We start from the raw sequence: 20814 nt of genomic DNA on the forward strand, positions 1-20814 counted from the left end.
TATAAAAAATAAAAACGTTATATTCAAACTTTATAATCTGTGTATAAAAAATAAAAACGTTATATTCAAACTTTATAATCTGTGTATAAAAAATAAAAACGTTATATTCAAACTTTATAATCTGTGTATAAAAAATAAAAACGTTATATTCAAACTTTATAATCTGTGTATAAAAAATAAAAACGTTATATTCAAACTTTATAATCTGTGTATAAAAAATAAAAACGTTATATTCAAACTTTATAATCTGTGTATAAAAAATAAAAACGTTATATTCAAACTTTATAATCTGTGTATAAAAAATAAAAACGTTATATTCAAACTTTATAATCTGTGTATAAAAAATAAAAACGTTATATTCAAACTTTATAATCTGTGTATAAAAAATAAAAACGTTATATTCAAACTTTATAATCTGTGTATAAAAAATAAAAACGTTATATTCAAACTTTATAATCTGTGTATAAAAAATAAAAACGTTATATTCAAACTTTATAATCTGTGTATAAAAAATAAAAACGTTATATTCAAACTTTATAATCTGTGTATAAAAAATAAAAACGTTATATTCAAACTTTATAATCTGTGTATAAAAAATAAAAACGTTATATTCAAACTTTATAATCTGTGTATAAAAAATAAAAACGTTATATTCAAACTTTATAATCTGTGTATAAAAAATAAAAACGTTATATTCAAACTTTATAATCTGTGTATAAAAAATAAAAACGTTATATTCAAACTTTATAATCTGTGTATAAAAAATAAAAACGTTATATTCAAACTTTATAATCTGTGTATAAAAAATAAAAACGTTATATTCAAACTTTATAATCTGTGTATAAAAAATAAAAACGTTATATTCAAACTTTATAATCTGTGTATAAAAAATAAAAACGTTATATTCAAACTTTATAATCTGTGTATAAAAAATAAAAACGTTATATTCAAACTTTATAATCTGTGTATAAAAAATAAAAACGTTATATTCAAACTTTATAATCTGTGTATAAAAAATAAAAACGTTATATTCAAACTTTATAATCTGTGTATAAAAAATAAAAACGTTATATTCAAACTTTATAATCTGTGTATAAAAAATAAAAACGTTATATTCAAACTTTATAATCTGTGTATAAAAAATAAAAACGTTATATTCAAACTTTATAATCTGTGTATAAAAAATAAAAACGTTATATTCAAACTTTATAATCTGTGTATAAAAAATAAAAACGTTATATTCAAACTTTATAATCTGTGTATAAAAAATAAAAACGTTATATTCAAACTTTATAATCTGTGTATAAAAAATAAAAACGTTATATTCAAACTTTATAATCTGTGTATAAAAAATAAAAACGTTATATTCAAACTTTATAATCTGTGTATAAAAAATAAAAACGTTATATTCAAACTTTATAATCTGTGTATAAAAAATAAAAACGTTATATTCAAACTTTATAATCTGTGTATAAAAAATAAAAACGTTATATTCAAACTTTATAATCTGTGTATAAAAAATAAAAACGTTATACTCAAACTTTATAATCTGTGTATAAAAAATAAAAACGTTATATTCAAACTTTATAATCTATGTAAAGAAAAAAACGTTATAATCAAACGTTGTAATTTGATGATTGAAAAAAACGTTGTAATCAGTCGGTAAAATTTATGATCAAAAACGTTGTAATCAAAGTAGTTTTTTTTACTTCTTCTTACCTCCATTGTCCCGGACAACAAAGACAGAGTCCTTTGTACACACCGTACGCAGGATGTTATACGTTATTCGTTATAACGCCATATCATCCCCCCCTCCCCTCCTTATGTTATACGTTATTCGTTATAAAGTCATATCGCATCCCTTCGTTATCGTAGATGTGTTTAGGTTTTCCAAGAGGCCATGTGTAACAGGGATGCCGGTCCGAATCTTTTGAGTTGTAAAGCAAAAATTTGGGAATCAGGTGACTCTCTCTCTCTCTCTCTCTCTCTCTCTCTCTCTCTCTCTCTCTCTCTCTCTCTCTTTCTCTCTCTCTCTCTCATATCACCTGGGAAAGATCTTCTGACCCCGTGTGTGCTCCTCCGTCACGCCTCCCGCACAAGTTAAACTGGATCCACCTCCTCACATCTCTGTTCCCTAAAGGGGTGGTGTATTGGGTAGGTTCCTCTTTGGTTTTGATAGGCATTTCCCTTCCTCTTGTGTCCTCACTCTTAATACGACCTGTATACTACTACTATCATTGCTAGTACTACTACTACTACTACCATTACTACTACTGCTGCAACTACTACTACTACTACTACTACTACTACTACTACTACTACCATTACTACTACTGCTGCAACTACTACTACAACAACTACTACTACTTCTACTACTACCATCATTACTACTACTACTACTACCACCACCATTACTAATACTACTGCTACTACTACTACTACTACTACTACTACTACTACTACTACTACTACGAGAGTAATATGAACCACAATTACGTCAGACACATAACAGAAACCCGAGATAAGAAAAGAATCCGCCACCACAATCATCGTCCCCCCAAGGTCAACTGGGAGTCGCAAGAGGTCACGTGAGGTGAATATCGTGACCCCCCTGGCTAAGTGGAGAGAGAGAGAGAGAGAGAGAGAGAGAGAGAGAGAGAGAGAGAGAGAGAGAGAGAGAGAGGAGGCGGCTTGAAGGTGGAGGGAGCCACAAGTGGAAAGAGTCCCCCTACAGGAGTCCTGTTGGGATATAGCAACCCAGTCGTCCCACTAGGGACGATTTGGTCTCCCCCCCTCTTTCTTCGCCATCCCCTCATCCCCTAACACCCCACCAAGGCCGCCGAGGCCGCTCCCGCCGGTGGGACGGCATTATCCCAGCCAGGCTGAGGGAGCAGAGATACACCGTGGGACGAGTGGTATGGCATGGGCTAGGATGGGACGAAGGAGTTTGGACTATCTCTGTATTCTACTGCTACTACTATCGATAATACTCCTATTTCTACTACTACTACTGCTACTACTACTACTACTACTACTACTACTACTACTACTACTACTACTACTACTGCTGTTGCTGCTGCTATTATTACTACTATTACTACTCTTACTACTACTACTACTACTACTACTACTACTACTACTACTACTACTACTACTACTATTACCACTACTACTTCTGCTGCTACCACTACTACTACTACTACTACTGCTGCTAGTAGTACTTCTGCTGCTGCTGCTGCTGCTACCACTACTACTACTGCTGCTGCTACTACTACTATTACTTCTTTAGAAATAGGTAGTCACACACTAACACACACACACACACACACACACACACACACACACACCTATAAGATGATATCTTCAGCAAGTCAGTCTCGTCTCGACTCATCTTTATAACCTGGTTTTTAGGAGTGGTCGTGTTGCCAGCAGATGTATGGCAGCCTCGGTGTGTTGTTGGCACAGACGAGTGTTACTGTGTTCGTCCCTTAATGGTCTACATAGGTACCTAAAACCAGAAGGAAAACACGTAGAATGTGACTATCCGTTCTCGCACGCGTCGTGGAAACGTGTCGTCTGATGGTTTGAAATCGCGAATGAAAACAAGTTTAGAAATTTATGTCAATATTATTTTTAGCTCCTCCGTTGTTTGGGGTCGTCATAGAGGATGCTTTATGCGAGGCATGTGGCGAGTCATCAGGCAGGATCCACGAGCCTACTGCGCTATCAGGAGGACCCCGCCGGCCTACAGCACCTTTAGGAGGAAGACCCAGCAGACTACAGTACTTTCAGGAGATCCCCGCCAGCCTACAGCACCGTCAGGAGGAAGACCCACCGACCTGCTATACCGTCAGGAGGAGGAGGATCCACCAGCATTCTGCACCGTCAGGACTACACACCGTCAGAAGCACCCAAAAGACTACAGAACATTCAGGAGGGCCCACAAATCTACTACTTCGTCAGGAGGAGGACCCACCAGCATTCTGCACCCTCGGGACTACACACCAGCTTAAAACACCGTCAGAAGGATCCAAAAGCCTACAGAACATTCAGGAGGGCCCACAAATCTACTACTTCGTCAGGAGGAGGACCCACCAGCTTTCTCCATCGTCAAGAGTACACACCAGCCTAAAATACCGTAAGGAGGACCCAAACGCTCACAGAATGTTCACAGGGACCCACCAACCTACATAAGAGTTAAGAGGAGGACCCACCAGACTACACCATCGTCAGGAGTACCCACAAGCCTACACACCATCAGGAGGGCCCACATGCCTGCCTGATCGTCTGGAGGACCCACCAGCTTACAGCACCGTCAGGAGGACCCACAAGCCTACAGTACCGTCAGGAAGAGGACCCATCGGCCTATAGCACCGTCAGGAGAACCCAACAGCCCACAACACCGTCAGACAGGAGATCCACTGACCCACATCACTATCAAGAGATGGACCCACCAACCTACACCACCGTCAGGAGGAGGACCTACCAGCTACAACACCGTCAGGAGGAGGGACGTGACCCACGTCCCTGTTGTGACGGGTGCTGACCCTGAAGGGGCCTTGGTGGGTAGTGGATCTCCTGTGGTTCTCTTTGAGCTCCTGATGTTTATGTATGAGTAGAATCCATCAAGTTGCTTTATTGGATGACGAGGATGTGAATTTATGAAGTACTTAATGGTTGTGGAACTTAATAGCTTTTTTTTTTCTTCTAACTGCGTATGTAAGTTAGTGAAGACGTCCTTGAGATAACTTACGGTACCGAAGGAAGAGATAAATGGAGAGAGAGAGAGAGAGAGAGAGAGAGAGAGAGAGAGAGAGAGAGAGACTGGAGGAGGAAGAGCTAGTGTGTGTGTGTGTGTGTGTGTGTGTGTGTATGTGTGTGTGTGTGTGTGTGTGTGTGTGTGTGTGTGTGTTCACGTACGCCCAGCTGACACAACCACTTCTGCTGATACGTAGTTCCCACACCCAGACAACCCGTGACGCCAGGCAATCATGAATATTTCCAGACGATGATGAAAGGTACAGGAAGAGAGTCCTGCAGCCATCTGTTCTGACTGGAAGAGTGAGTGAAGAAGTTGTTTGCGACGAAGGAGGAACAAGGCAAGAAGGTTTCTGGGGGAGGTTCGGGGGAGGTTCGAAACTCGATTGAGTTGGTGGGTGATTTTTGAGACCTGGAACGACGTGTGGTGCTCTGGTTCGTATCTGGAACGAACTGTGTTTACTGTTGAAGAAATATTTATCCTTTTTTATCATCATTCTTGTAGGAGTGATGGTAGTGAGGATTGGTCTATCTTGCATACCTGGAGGGCTTCTAGCACCTGAGGAGTTTGGAACACCGAAGGAGCTTTCGATACGTAAGGGGTCTGGAACATCTAAGGAGTTTCCAGAAGATGAGGTGTCTGGAACAACTAAAGAGCACTCAGCAAATGAGGAGTCTAGAGCATCCAAGGGGCTTCCAGTAGATGAGGAGTTTGGAATACGTAAATGACTTCCTGAGGAATCTAGAACACCTAAGAAGCTTCAAGCACCCGAAAGTCTGAAGCATCTAACGAGCTTCCAACAGCTAAAGAGTCGGAAGCACATGGGAAGCCTCCATCACGTGAGGAGTCTGGAACATCTAAGGAGCCTCCAGCACCTAAGGAGTCTGGAACACTTAAGGACCTTCCAGCACATGAGGAGTCTGGAAAACCTAAGAAGCTTCCAGCACCTGAGGAGTCTGGAACATCTCAGGACCTTCCAGCACCTGAGGAGTCTGGAACATCTCAGGACCTTCCAGCACCTGAGGAGTCTGGAGCATCTAAGGAACTTCCAGCACCTGAGGAGTCTGGAAGATCTAAGGAACTTCCTTCCAGCACCTGAGGAGTCTGGAACATCTCAGGACCTTCCAGCACCTGAGGAGTCTGGAGCATCTAAGGAACTTCCAGCACCTGAGGAGTCTGGAAGATCTAAGGAACTTCCAGCACCTGAGGAGTCTGGAACATCTCAGGACCTTCCAGCACCTGAGGAGTCTGGAGCATCTAAGGAGCTTCCAGCACCTGAGGAGTCTGGAAGATCTAAGGAACTTCCAGCACCTGAGGAGTCTGGAACATCTCAGGACCTTCCAGCACTTGAGGAGTCTGGGACATCTAAGGAGCTTCCAGGACCTGAGGAGTCTGAAACCCTGAGCAAGCCTCCAGCACTTCAAAGGCGAGGACTACCCAGCAACAATGACACCCTTGCCTCCCGCTGGTGGACACCAGACATCTCCCCCTCCAGAGTTCATGGCCGTTCAAGTATCCTTCGTGACCCCCTGACCCTGCAACACAGCCCTCTTAAAGTCCTTATTGTATCCTGCAGGATGTTAGGGGCCCTCGGCTTAACCGGTTTCTAGAGGACAGAAAAAAAAATATTTCGCTTGCTGATGGACGGTGTTGATGTGTTGGTAGATTCCAGACTGTGTTAACTTAGTGTAGAATCTCAAAGTCTTTCTTGAGTTATGCCTCTCGCATCTAGCAAAACACCAGGAGAGGGTCGAGTGAGCCATTACAGGCGTTAAAACAGGGAGGAATTGACTAACGTATCAACCAATGCCTTCTTCTTTGTCCACGATCCGTGAAGGTCGTTTTTCGCCATTGTATCACAGCAAATACACGAGCTGTGTCGAAGGGAAGACACCTCAGGCTTCTGGAAAGGTTCGCGTTTCACGTCCGTATGGTGATGGGGAGAGGTGTTCTCTGAAGGTAGCAATCAATCTCCCGAGCGTTAGGTTTACATAAGGATATTTTTTCACGTCATTGTGGACCTTGCTGGGTTGCCATACGCGAAAACGAGTTGGCGGCTGCATCTCGCGCCAGACGAGCGATCAAATGAATTTTGTTTTCTGTCTTTTCGTCAGACGATAAATCTTATCGTTCATGAGGACTCTGACAGAGACGAATTATGACATTTAGTATTACTGACAAGTAAGCAACATCTATGATTTAGACGATAGATTTTATATATATATATATATATATATATATATATATATATATATATATATATATATATATATATATATATATATATATATATATATATTCCCACTCAACGAAACTCTGACCACACTATCCCCACACCACAAACATCAACAAAGAGGCCATAAGCAAACCAGTTGCCCAAACAACCATTACCGATATCAGGTTTGTACAAGGAAAATGACACGTTGATACATCACACATCCTCGACAGACAATTCATCCACTCCATCCTGAACTACTCCTCACCTCCCCAGTTATCCAACCTGATTAACAGGAAATATAACGAGGATGCGAACCACAAATAAAGAACTTACAGAACAATCAACAGCTCCCTAAAAACCACAGACATTTCGGCACCAATGAAAGCATTTGGAAATAATTCCACTGTAATTTCACCTTAGCATGCTTTCACCTCAGCATGCTTGGCATACCGTAATTACTCCACAGACAATGAACAACTGTTATTTGAAATCAGTCTCAAACTCCACTCCAGTAGACATACAGCCATCTGAAACTACACTCCCCAGACATGTACGGGTTACTTTTTCTCGTTTGCTCTCTGGACACCACCCATCTCCCCAATATTGCAGACGGTGTCAATATATCCCAAGACTCATCATGCCCAAATTATGTCTTCTATACTGAAGACGCTAAACACATACTCCTCATTTGTGCTGTAGTCACCTTGCATATGCTCAGCATCACCGCATTTCTTGACCTGTGGTCCCACCCGGTGGACGTGGCTGATTTCCATAGCGCTGCGGAGGCCAACACACACACACACACACACACACACACACACACACACACACACACACACACACACACACACCCATTTGCAACACAGCCATAGACGCCATATATGCTGATGATTCCGTCAGGTACTTATAATGTGCTTTCCATAGAAGAGACTTTCTCATTGGAGATATGAGGGTAGGTCATTGATATGAATATTTGGGAGTACTTTCTTCATCTTTTAATGGTTTTTAGTGGAACTTGGGGAATTCGATCCTCTCATTCGACCCTCTCATTCGACTCACTCAGACTCATGTGGCTTGCACAGGTTCCCGCTCCCTTGCGACACTATGGACTCCAGCATCACCACCACCCAGGACTAAAGTCTCTGCCAGTCCTCGATGATTTCGCAAGGACCTTACTCTCGCCTCTCCACAGCTGACCGCAGTCCACGCCGCACTGGATCCGTCTTTCCGACCGCTAAACGGTCAAGTAACAAAACCGCTTCAGGGTCTCGACCCTCTCTACTCTCGTTGTTTTATGTCAGCTGAGACAGCACGGGCAAATGAGGCCCTAATCAAGGCCATCCCATTAACGCTATATATCCACAGAAAATGAAACACGATAAGTTCCCAAGTGCACTTTCGTGTTATAACCACATCATCAGGGGAGACACAAGAGAGAAATAGAACAGTCAGTTGATATACAACGAAGAGACGTAGCTAGGACGCCATTTGGTAAACAAGTGTTACCCGAAAGGTGGTGTTCGGCTTGGTCCGTTCGAGAGTCTGATCATGGGGTCTGTATACCTCAGCTATGGGGGTCGGTATACCCAGCTATGGTGGTCAATGTACTTGAGTATAGAGTTCAGTGCAAGAAAAGAAGACAGGACAATGTCAGACGCTCAACAGGGATCTGTGTCAGAGGTCCTAATGTCAGCCTTTTGTGCAGAGATCTGTGTCAGCCGCGTCAGGAGACAAGCCAAGAACGTCAGTCAAGTGTCAGGTGCCATACATTTGGTAGGGATGAGATAGATTTCTTTCATGACGTCACCCGTTCACACTCAGTCTCTAGCTGTCATGTGTACTGCACCGAAACCACAGCTCCCTATCCACCACAACCAGGCCTCAATGACCTTTCCATGGTATACCACTTACGCTTCACACGCCCTAGTTCAGTCCACTGACAGCACGTCGACCCCATTATATCACATAGTTCCAATTTACTTTATCCCGTGCACAACCTTCACCCTCCTGCATGTTCATGCCTCGATCGCTCCAATTCTTTTTTTCTTCACCCTTCCATCTCCAATTTGGTCTCCCGCTTTTCCTTGGTTCCTCCACCTCTAACACATATATCCTCTTTGTCCACCTCTCCTCACTCATTTCCTCCATATGTCCAAACCAAGTCAACACACTCTTTTCTGTTCTCTCAACCAAACATATTATTTTCCACAAATCTCTCTTACCCTTTCGTTACTCGCTTGATCGAATCCCCCTCACACCCCATGTTGTCCTCAAACATTTCATATATATATATATATATAAACTACACTCTTTGCTACCACACCTCTCTGTTGCCCTTTTGTTGCTTGCACAATCGGATCATCACACGCCACATATTGTCCTCAAACATTTCATTTCCAACACATCCAACCTCCTCCGTACAACCCCATGCCTCACATTCATATAATATTGGATGGATGCGAGGCATGGGCTATAGATGAGGATATGCAGAAGAGGGTGGGATGTGTTAGAAAATGAAACGTTTGAGGACAATATGTGGCGTGTGATGATCCGATTGTGCAAGCAACAAAAGGGCAACAGAGAAGTGTGGTAGCAAAAAGTGTAGTTTATATATATATATATATATATATATATATATATATATATATATATATATATATATATATATATATATATATATATATATAGCTTTCGCCTTTGGCAGTGTAAACTCGGCCATAACGCAATGGCCCAGGAATCGTAGGCGCCCTTGGAACATTCGTCATACTGCCGAAGCGGATGGTTTAATGGGTTTAGAAAACTCGCAGTGTGGTCTTGCGGTTTATTTGGTCGGTAGAGGCCGTCAACTCGCCGGAGGAAAGTTGGTTTAATGTCTCATGCATTTCTATGAGAGTTCATGAGTAGCGAGACCCAGATGAACTGGGCCCGCGCACCCCCTCACTATGATGAAGATACTGATAAAGATATCCTTCTTATCTATCAATGACTGTCTTTCTATTATCATTGATTACATCCCCAGTTTCCTTAGGGTAGACCAAATATCAGTGATAGATAGATAGATAGATTGAGTTTCAGAATACAAAGAGTGTGCTGAGATAGATTTTCAATATACCAAGACTGTGTGCTGAAAAAACCTTGTCTCTTTACTGGCTGTACAGGAAGAATCTTATTCCACTGAGAGATATGCAGTGTGAGAGAGCACCAAGACCCCAGAACACTGGGGAAGAAAGCTCTGAGACCACAGGTTCCAGCCAGGCCGTAATCAGTGGGGGAAAGCTGGGCCACAACACATGACAACTGCTCCCTTTGTTCGACTGTAATCTTCGCGATCTGTCCGTCCGCCATGGTGTGTGTGTGGCGGGAGGTGACGCTCCCCGAGGAAGATAAGCGATATCTCTTGAGGAAGACGTCGAACGATGAAAGTATAACGAAGAATCGAGAGAAGGCAGATGGAAAAAAAAAAAGAAAAAAGAAAGAGACGCGGAAAATACGAGGAGGTTGTAAGGAATGGTGGTGGATGTGTATGATATTCGTTAGACTTCACGTTAAACGTGCTGGTCTGGAAGGGTTCCGGTTCTCTCTCTCTCTCTCTCTCTCTCTCTCTCTCTCTCTCTCTCTCTCTCTCTCTCTCTCTCTCTCTCTCTCTCTCTCTCTCTCTCTCTCTGTCCGTCCGTCTGTCTGGATCTCTGTCTGCCCTCCCTCCCCCCTCAAAACAAAAACAAATGGAGTATGTAAAGCGCACATTGTCTTCGTGAATCATGATGGCCCAAGAGACAGACTCCTTTCCGACGTCTAAGTGACTTGTGACCACAGGAATGCCACCGTCTATGTTATTAGTATCATAATTCCAACGTTCCTCCCCAAAAAATAACCCATTTGAGAGTCTCATACGTCATGAACCATGACTGCTTCGCTCAGGGTCATGGTCGAGCCCCTGTCATGGTGGGGACACATGATACCACAGCTGGGTATCGTGTTTGCATTCGAGAGTGTTTTCCTTTGGTGACCACACGCAACCTTCAGCGAGCAGCGGGCTCTGCCTCGGTCACTCTCGCTGTCCACTGATTCACATGCCGAGCTCAAGAGACGCAAATAATGATCGAGTCGTTGGAATTCATCGATGACAAATGAGGCAGAGGTCTAGGGGAAAGGGGGGTCTCATTTAAACGAAGAGTATTTCCAGTCAGAGTGAGTGTGGTGGTGTGTGGGAGTACGTGGGGAAGGAAGGACCCACAACACGAGACCTGATTCAATCATTTTCGCCCAAAGTATATGATGGTTTCGGACTCATACAGCTGACAAGACGTAAGTATATACCATGTCTTCGTGGATGTAAAGACCATTAAGAGGTAGCTAATGGACCGTATCGCATAGTGTCATAGAGCTATACAGCGGAACTGAGGTGGAATTTCCTATATTAGCTCTTGGATAATACATTCTATTGGTTCAGTTCATCAGCAACTTCTTCAGCCCAACGGCACGATCCTTGAGCACGACGATACGACATCTGAACACGACGGTATGACCCTTGAGCACGACGGTACGACCCTTGAGCACGACGGTACGACCCTTGAGCACGACGGTACGACCCTTGAGCACGACGGTACGACCCTTGAACACAACGGTACGACCCTTGAGCACGACGGTACGACCCTTGAACACAACGGTATGACCCTTGAGCACGACGGTACGACCCTTGAGCACGACGATACGACTCTTGAGCACGACCCTTGGGAATAACGTCTTGGCCTTTAACTTTACCCTTAAGGGTCATGTAAATAGACAGGCACCATACCTTGGTACTCGACCTTGGAAAGAATCTTTGCGCCGATATGTCAATTTTAGTGTCGAAGACCAAAGAGGGTCTGTGGTGCGCCCACGACTGTAAACAAGGCGTCCCACAGTGTACTGTATCGTTCCAGTACTTCCAAGAAACACAAGAGTTTTCTAATTTCCTCGTTTTCAACTTGGTTTTCTTTTTTCCGGGAAAGGAACAATTCCTCAGGTGTCTTTTCGAAGTATTTGATAGGATGCCTCATGGCAGGGGAGGTTAGTATTGCTGTCTCCACGTTGACAACGACTTGTGTACTATCCTTCAGAAGAAGTGGGTGGTGGTCATCTGGTGTTTGAAGGTCTTCCCCCATCAGGATCTCCGCTACGGCTCAACGATTCATTCATCAAACCTATGAGCCTCAAATTCATCTGTCTAACCTAGCTGCAGACACAGGCATAGATAGCTAGCTACCCTCCCTCATTCCCTCCCTCCCTCCACCTTCCACACACACACACACACACACACAACCTCAAGGTCAGGTGCTGGAGCGACCGACAGACACACACCGCCTGGCAAGGTTGGTGAGAACAGCAAATGGTTGAGGGAGTTGAACGTGCGAATGGATGGTTCCAGCCTAATGGCCTCTTTCCGGCTGATCGCCCGTAATTCCAGTAATGTTCTCTTCTCTCGGCGCCGTTGTGGAGGACTCGCTCAACTATCGCAATTACATGATTATAGGGTGATAGACGAGGAAATGGTGATATACTCAGCTTGTTAAGAGTGACTGAGAGTAGAGGTATTATTACTATTATTATTATTATTATTATTATTATTATTATTATTATTATTATTATTATTATTTTTTTTTTTCATTATTGTTATCATTATTATTATTATTATTACTATTATTATTATTATTATTATCATTATCATTATTATTATCATTATTATTATTATTGTTATTATTATTATTATTATTATTATTATTATTATCATTATTATTATTAATTTTATTATTATTATTATTATTATTACTATCATCATTATTATTATTATTACTGTTGTTGTCTTTCACTACAGTGATATTTATGAACTAGAGAATATTCCGGGGCACAAGGTCACTATGTACGTAGAGAAGAGTTTAAAATTTTGTCATTTTTTTGCCAAGAGACATAGATAGATAGACAGACAAATAGATCGATAGATAGATAGATAGATTGATTGAGAGAGAGAGGATAAGTTTACAATGCACATGACTTGGTACAGCGTAGGTCAGCTGTGGCGAAGACGGGGGTTAAGGTGCACAGCGATTATGGCCAATTACGTAGTTCGCACGTGAGAGTTGGTTGTTTCGTTCTAATCGCGCATCACGCTGCTGTATACGAAGCCGTGAATATATCGGAAAACTACTGAAGATATCACGTCGCTACCGATCACAGGTAGTAGGACGGAGGGGAAGAGATTTTTATCATACGGTGCAGTGGAGGATCATATGTTACGCACAACGCCCATAAATCATGGAGGGAAATGCTTCTTCTTTCTGTAGGTTAACTGCAACACCTTGTGTGTGTGTGTGTGGGTGTGTGTGTGTGGGAACAGTGTAGGTGTTGCCTTCCTCGGGGTGTACACGAGTGCTTTCAACACCCAATACACCTTGACACCAACCCAGGGCCGTCTGAGCCCCGCCCACAGCAAGGTGAAGACCAGCTGATCAGGTCTTTATGATCGCAAGGGTGACATTAAGGAGAAAGTAATTGATGCGCAGTCACACACACACACACACACACACACACACACACACACACACACACACACACACACACACATACACAAACACTCCTCAAAATCCCACTGCTGGTGCTGTGCTCAAGATATGAGAGATACGTGTATGTGTGTGTGTGTGTGTGTGTGTGTGTGTGTGTGTGTGTGTGTGTGTGTGTGTAAGTAAAACCACAAGGAAGCATAAATACTAAGCGCCAAGCGCTATCGTATAATTACATGGTGAGGACTGAGTACAGGTTAAGAGACCCAGAATATATTACACCCCCAGCCGCCACTGGGCGAGGCAGGTGGATGAATCAAGGAACAGGTAGTGGGATTAGGAGCATAGGTCATTCTTGACGACCTCACCTTTCTTAAGGTACAGAACCCAGGGTCACACCTCTTCCGGGAAACATATTGACAATGTATTTCACTCATAAAGCTATCTGATTCGTATATACCAACATTTTAATCCTTATTGATGTCTTTATCATGTTTGATATCTTCCGGGAAACATATTGACAATGTATTTCACTTATAAAGCTATCTGATTCGTATATACCAACATTTTAATCCTTAGTGATGTCTTTATCATGTTTGATATCTTCCGGGAAACATATTGACAATGTTTTTCACTTATAAAGTTATCTGATTCGTATATACCAACATTTTAATCCTTAGTGATGTTTTTATTATGTTTGATATGGGACGATTCAGCGGTATTTCTATCCATTACTGAGGTACTGGTTGTGATATCCTTGACACTGCTTCTGTCAGTTTGATGACCAAAGTCTTTGAGGTGGACAAGTAATGTATTAGATTTTTAACTATACTTAACACTGTCTTTATGTTGTTTAACCCTGATATTAAGAACCTTACCAGTTTGACCAATTTGAAACCAATTACAATCTTTACATGGGATGTTGTACACACACCCCTTCTAAGAACTTACAGCATTTCTAATAAGGCTCTCCCTAACTGTATTATTCTTGCTAAGGACTACATCAAAAGTTTTAAACAAGACAGGAACATCAATCAAGTTCTCACAACAGGGTAATACTAGCAAGTTTTTGTTCACAAACGGTTCTTTAGGTTGAACATTGTTAAAAGACTTTCTAATAAGATTACAAGTTGGATCAAGGAAATGTTTGGGAGTCTGTGATGTATAATCAGTGTCATAGGTATTCCAGAGTTCATCATCAATGAATTCTGGACTACGTACGCGAAATGCTTGAAGAAACGTTGGCGAAAAAAAGAACGCTTCACTTTACTGCAATAAGTAGAGTAGTCGGGAATATATGAACAGACATGACTCCTTTGAACTGATTGGCATGACCCTTGAAAACGACTGTGGAGCCTTTGACCTGCCTGACATGGAAGGATCAGGTCAAAGTCCAGGCCCATCATAGCCAAGGACAGTGATGTCATGCTCAAGGGTTGTACAGTCGTGTTCAACGGTTGTACCGTCGTGCTCAAGGGTCTTACAGTCGTGTTCAAGGGTTGTACCGTCGTGTTCAAGGGTCGTAGAGTCGTGTTCAAGGGTCGTACCGTCGTGTTCAAGGGTCGTACAATCGTGTTCAAGGGTCGTACCGTCGTGCTAAAGGCTCTTATAGTCGCGTTCAAAGGTCACGCCGTCGTGTTCAGAAGTTGTTCAATCGTGTTCAAAGGGTCGTTCTCATGGGGTCGTTCGGTCGTGCTCATGAGGTTAAATCTATGCACGTTTATGTATACCCCTTTCTTGCCCAGCAGTTTGATAGGTATACATGCAACGTAACCAAGACATTAGGATAATACAACACCATCACACCGTAATACAGCTCTGGAAAAGAAAATACACAGCTCAGCTGCGAAAATACAGCTGAATATACAGCTTTAGTTCATCGCCGAGTCCTGGCATCTACAGCGCTGTAGCCGTCGTTTGTGATGCGCGAAACTACAGCATCGTCATCACTGTTCATCAGGAGAGAGAGAGAGAGAGAGAGAGAGAGAGAGAGAGAGAGAGAGAGAGAGAGAGAGAGAGAGAGAGAGAGAGAGAGATTGTCGATTTCGAAGCGGTAACAAGTCAAAGCGTCCTAAGCTTCGTCTCTTCGATGTATATCAACTGATTGTTATATTTCTCTCTTGTGTCTCCCCTGATGATGTGATTATTACACGAAAGTGCACTTGGGAACTTATCGTGTTTCATTTTCCCCGTGGACTCATAGGAATATTTTGATCACGCGCAAAATTGTGATCCTTTCCAATATATATATATATATATATATATATATATATATATATATATATATATATATATATATATATATATATATATATATATATATATATATATATATATATATATAATTTTGTAGGATATATCAAGGTTTGCTCAACCAGACTGTTCATGTCTGTCGGGAGTCACGGGCTATTGCAGTTATTGTTGTTTATCTAAGGTTGTTGACCGTCGCTGCTGACGTAAGGCAACAACGTTGAACACCTTTTTGTGGGGAAGCGAATCTGAAAGACAGGAAGCGTAAATGAGCCGAGTGTGGGAGACTAGAAGCAGTGGAAGCCGAGGAAAGTGACTTTGGGGGCGGGGGAACAGAAGGTAGTGTGTGGAGGAAACAGATGGAGTGCAGCAGATTGCGCAAGAGGCACGAGTGACAGATCTCCCACAGCGTTGTGTTGTGTGAGTGAACTGTGAGGTTAAGCACTGACCTATTACCAGTATGAGAAGCAGTGAAAGTCAGATACATGAGGGAGATAGTGAGGGAGAAGTCGTTCGTATGAGAGACAACGAGAGACAATGAGGAACAAGTTAGTAGTATGAGAGACAGCGAGAGACAATGAGGGACAAGTTAGTAGTCTGAGAGACAGCGAGAGACAATGAGGGACAAGTTAGTAGTATGAGAGACAGCGAGAGACAATGAGGGACAAGTTAGTAGTCAGAGAGACAGCGAGAGACAATGAGGGACAAGTTAGTAGTCTGAAAGACAGCGAGAGACAATGAGGGACAAGTTAGTAATATGAGAAACTGCGAGAGACAATGAGGGACAAGTTAGTAGTATGAGAGACAGCGAGAGACAATGAGGGACAAGGTAGTAGTATGAGAGACAGCGAGAGACAATTGGATGAGGTGATGATAAGAGAGAAAGTAGATATGGAAAACTATATAAGAGGAAAACAGACTTACTGTGAGAGATGGGAATTTTGAGGACGAGAGTATTACATAGAAAGGGGAATATAGTTCAAAAAGCCGGTAAGAGACACAGAGAGGCAAAGCCAGAGAAAGATAGATACAGTCACAACCTATGGGTCACTGAGGCAAAGTCAATAAACAAAAAAAAAAATTGAGACACGGATGGGTAAAAGCGGCATAGACCTTGGGTCGTGAAACGGACCATCGAGAGTCAAAATTGTGCCCGTGAATCCTTTTTTTTTTAAAATCCATCGTTACACAGATCCATTTCTGTCTCTTATTCCACTACGGGAGCAACGCCACCCCTAACCCTCCGCCATAGAAGAAGACTGTGGTCACCCGGGAGACCTTAAAGAGACGTATCTCCATCAGTCGTGGGTTGTGGCAGTAACACGAACCCTTACGCTACGTAGAGCGAATGTGTCACCTTAGCTCACATGATGGACTGGTCGACAGAAGTGGATGACGAAGCCCTGTTCTATGATGCTTGTATCCAAAACATACCTGAGCTGTGTTGTGTGAATACAACACACACACACACACACACACACACACACACACACACACACACCACAAGAGGGGAAAAAGGGCGTAACAGCCACACCAGTAAACCCAGACTGGTCAGAAATAGTAAATTACTGGAATGCCAGGATGGATATGATACCCGCGTATGCAGACATCACACCTGATGTTGTTGGAGCAGTGGACGACGAAACTTGCTCAGGAGATAAGAACTGAGATAATCTATCTGGTGGGGTAGTACTTGACAAGAAAGGATGGAGGAGAAGACAGAAGAGAGAGAAAGGGAGAAAAATGTAAGTTTCAACAACTATTGGACCATCGCCCTTTAAGTAAAAGAAAAAACTAATTAGGAGCATAACACTTGGAGAATTGGTGTTCATAATTAATGATAATTAATCCCCCAAGTGATTTCAATGAACCAGATCTAATGTACTAAGAAGGCAATGATAAGGCTATCTATTGATTTCACTGGTGTTCATGATATATGATGATTAATCCCCCAAGTGATTTCAATGAACCAGATCTAATGTACTAAGAAGGCGATGATAAGGCTACCTATTGACTTCACTAGGATCCCGCTCCTCTATCAAGTACTAAAGTACTGGAATTGAAATTGAAATTGGGAATAAGGAATTGAAATTGAAATTGGGAATAAGGAATTGAAATTGAAATTGGGAATAAGGAATTGAAATTGAAATTGGGAATAAGGAATTGAAATTGAAATTGGGAATAAGGAATTGAAATTGAAATTGGGAAAAAGGAATTGAAATTAGGAATAAGGAATTGAAATTGAAATTGGGAATAAGGAATTGAAATTGAAATTGGGAATAAGGAATTGAAATTGAAATTGAGAATAAGGAATTGAAATTGAAATTGGGAATAAGGAATTGAAATTGAAATTGGGAATAAGGAATTGAAATTGAAATTGAGAATAAGGAATTGAAATTGAAATTGAGAATAAGGAATTGAAATTGAAATTGGGAATAAGGAATTGAAATTGAAATTAGGAATAAGGAATTGAAATTGAAATTAGGAATAAGGAATTGAAATTGGGAATAAGGAATTGAAATTGAAACTGGGAATAAGGAATTGAAATTGAAATTGGGAATAAGGAATTGAAATTGAAATTGGGAATAAGGAATTGAAATTGAAATTGGGAATAAGGAATTGAAATTGAAATTGGGAAAAAGGAATTGAAATTAGGAATAAGGAATTGAAATTGAAATTGGGAATAAGGAATTGAAATTGAAATTGGGAATAAGGAATTGAAATTGAAATTGAGAATAAGGAATTGAAATTGAAATTGGGAATAAGGAATTGAAATTGAAATTGGGAAAAAGGAATTGAAATTAGGAATAAGGAATTGAAATTGAAATTGGGAATAAGGAATTGAAATTGAAATTGGGAATAAGGAATTGAAATTAGGAATAAGGAATTGAAATTGAAATTGGGAATAAGGAATTGAAATTGAAGGCATTGGAAGAACGATCCGGCTGGTACATGAAGTATACTGAGAAAATACACACGCCTCAGAGGCAGTATATTACTAATACAAGAGATTTACGATTATATAGTTGATAGAATAGGTTGTCTTGTATTCTAGTGGACACAGAGAACTTCGATTACACTGGGACAGCCTGGGGGAGAGGGGACTCGGAACTGGGATTCTCATGGAGACAGAGAGTCATCGAGACACAAGTTCTTTGACAGTATACAGGGAAAAGTTCCCCCGTGTCACACTAGAACCAGTGGAACTGATACATCATCATTACTAGAGGAGAGACTTACATTAATATAGGACTTGGACCCATATAAGTCTTAGGGTCTCGATGAAGCTTCTCCATATATATATATATATATATATATATATATATATATATATATATATATATATATATATATATATATATATATATATATATATTGGAAAGGATCACAATTTTGCGCGTCGTCAAGATATTCCTTTGGGTCCACGGGGGAAAATGAAACATGATAAGTTCCCAAGTGCACTTTCGTGTAATAATCACATCATCGGGGGAGACACAAGAGAGAAATATAAGTCAGTTGATATACATTGAGGAGAGAGAGAGAGAGAGAGAGAGAGAGAGAGAGAGAGAGAGAGAGAGAGAGAGAGAGAGAGAGAGAATGAGAGAGAGAGAGAGAGAGAGAGAGAGAGAGAGAGAGAGAGAGAGAGAGAGAGAGAGAGAGAGTATCTGAGGTGGCCATTGTTCGGAGGTTCAGCTTCCCCCTGCGTCATCTCAGCTCCCATAAAAAGTCATCCTTAACATGAATGACAACTCCATTCTCTGGTGTTCTGCATCTTACTGTACATATCAGCCTCTGAAAAAAGAACATTCTAAACCTTTATATATATATATATATATATATATATATATATATATATATATATATATATATATATATATATATATATATATATATATATATATATATATATATATATATATCCCCCCGATCATACTTCATCGCCGTTTCCCGCGCCAGTAACAGATGAAGAAAGGCCCCATCCCCTCACATCTCATTCTCTAGCTGTCATGTGTAATGCATCGAAACCACAGCTCCCTATCCACATCCAGGCCCCAGAGACCTTTCCATGGTTTACCCCGGACGCTTCACATGCCCTTGTTCAGTCCACTGACAGCACGTCGACCGCTGTATACCACATCTCTCCAGTTCACTCTAACCTGAGAAACACATTTTACCCTCCTGTATGTTCAGGCCCCGATCGCTTTGAATCTTTTTCACTCCATCCTTCCACCTCCAACTTGGTCTCCCGCTTCTTGTTCCCTCCACCTCTGACGCATATATCCTCTTTGTCAGTCTTTCCTCACTCATTCTCTCCATATGTCCAGACCATTTCAACGCACCCTTTTCTACTCTCTCAACCACACACTGTATGTATATATATATATATATATATATATATATATATATATATTTTTTTTTCTTTTCTTTCATACTATTCGCCATTTCCCGCATTAGCGAGGTAGCGTTGAGAACAGAGGACTGGGCCCTTGAGGGAATATCCTCACCTGGGCCCCTTCTCTGTTCCCTCTTTTGGAAAATTAAAAAAAAAAAAAAGTGAGAGGGGAGGATTTCCAGCCCCCCGCTCCCTCCCCTTTTAGTCGCCTTCTACGACACGCAGGGAATACGTGGGAAGTATTCTTTCTCCCCTATCCCCAGGGATAATATATATATATATATATATATATATATATATATATATATATATATATATATTTTTTTTTTTTATTATACTTTGTCGCTGTCTCCCGCGTTTGCGAGGTATATATATATATATATATATATATATATATATATATATATATATATATATATATATATATATATATATATATATATATATATTCTCGTTTTCTTGTCTGGATGCAAGCCTATCTTATCACATAGATCTCGTACATTGTTATAACATTCATGGAATGACTTGACGGAAGGGGCTTCAGGGGTTGTTACGGTTCACTCCCTATCCCTCACGATGATCTTATCTCCCACCATGGGGACTACATCTGCTGGGTGTCCGTATTACGCTCGAAGGCTATATTTTCGCTCCGTATTTC

The 20814-nt window shown here is 41.2% G+C and overlaps 1 protein-coding gene across 2 annotated transcripts in view; it reads right to left on the reverse strand.

Annotated features, from left to right (window-relative positions):
* The window catches only part of LOC139755912 (uncharacterized), a 68151-nt gene that overhangs the window by 5429 nt on the left and 41908 nt on the right, over positions 1–20814 (reverse strand). The gene's annotated exons all lie outside the window — the stretch shown is intronic.

This window comes from Panulirus ornatus, chromosome 20 (genome assembly GCF_036320965.1).
Source record: "Panulirus ornatus isolate Po-2019 chromosome 20, ASM3632096v1, whole genome shotgun sequence".
In the NCBI taxonomy this organism is placed as follows: Eukaryota; Metazoa; Arthropoda; class Malacostraca; order Decapoda; family Palinuridae; genus Panulirus; species Panulirus ornatus.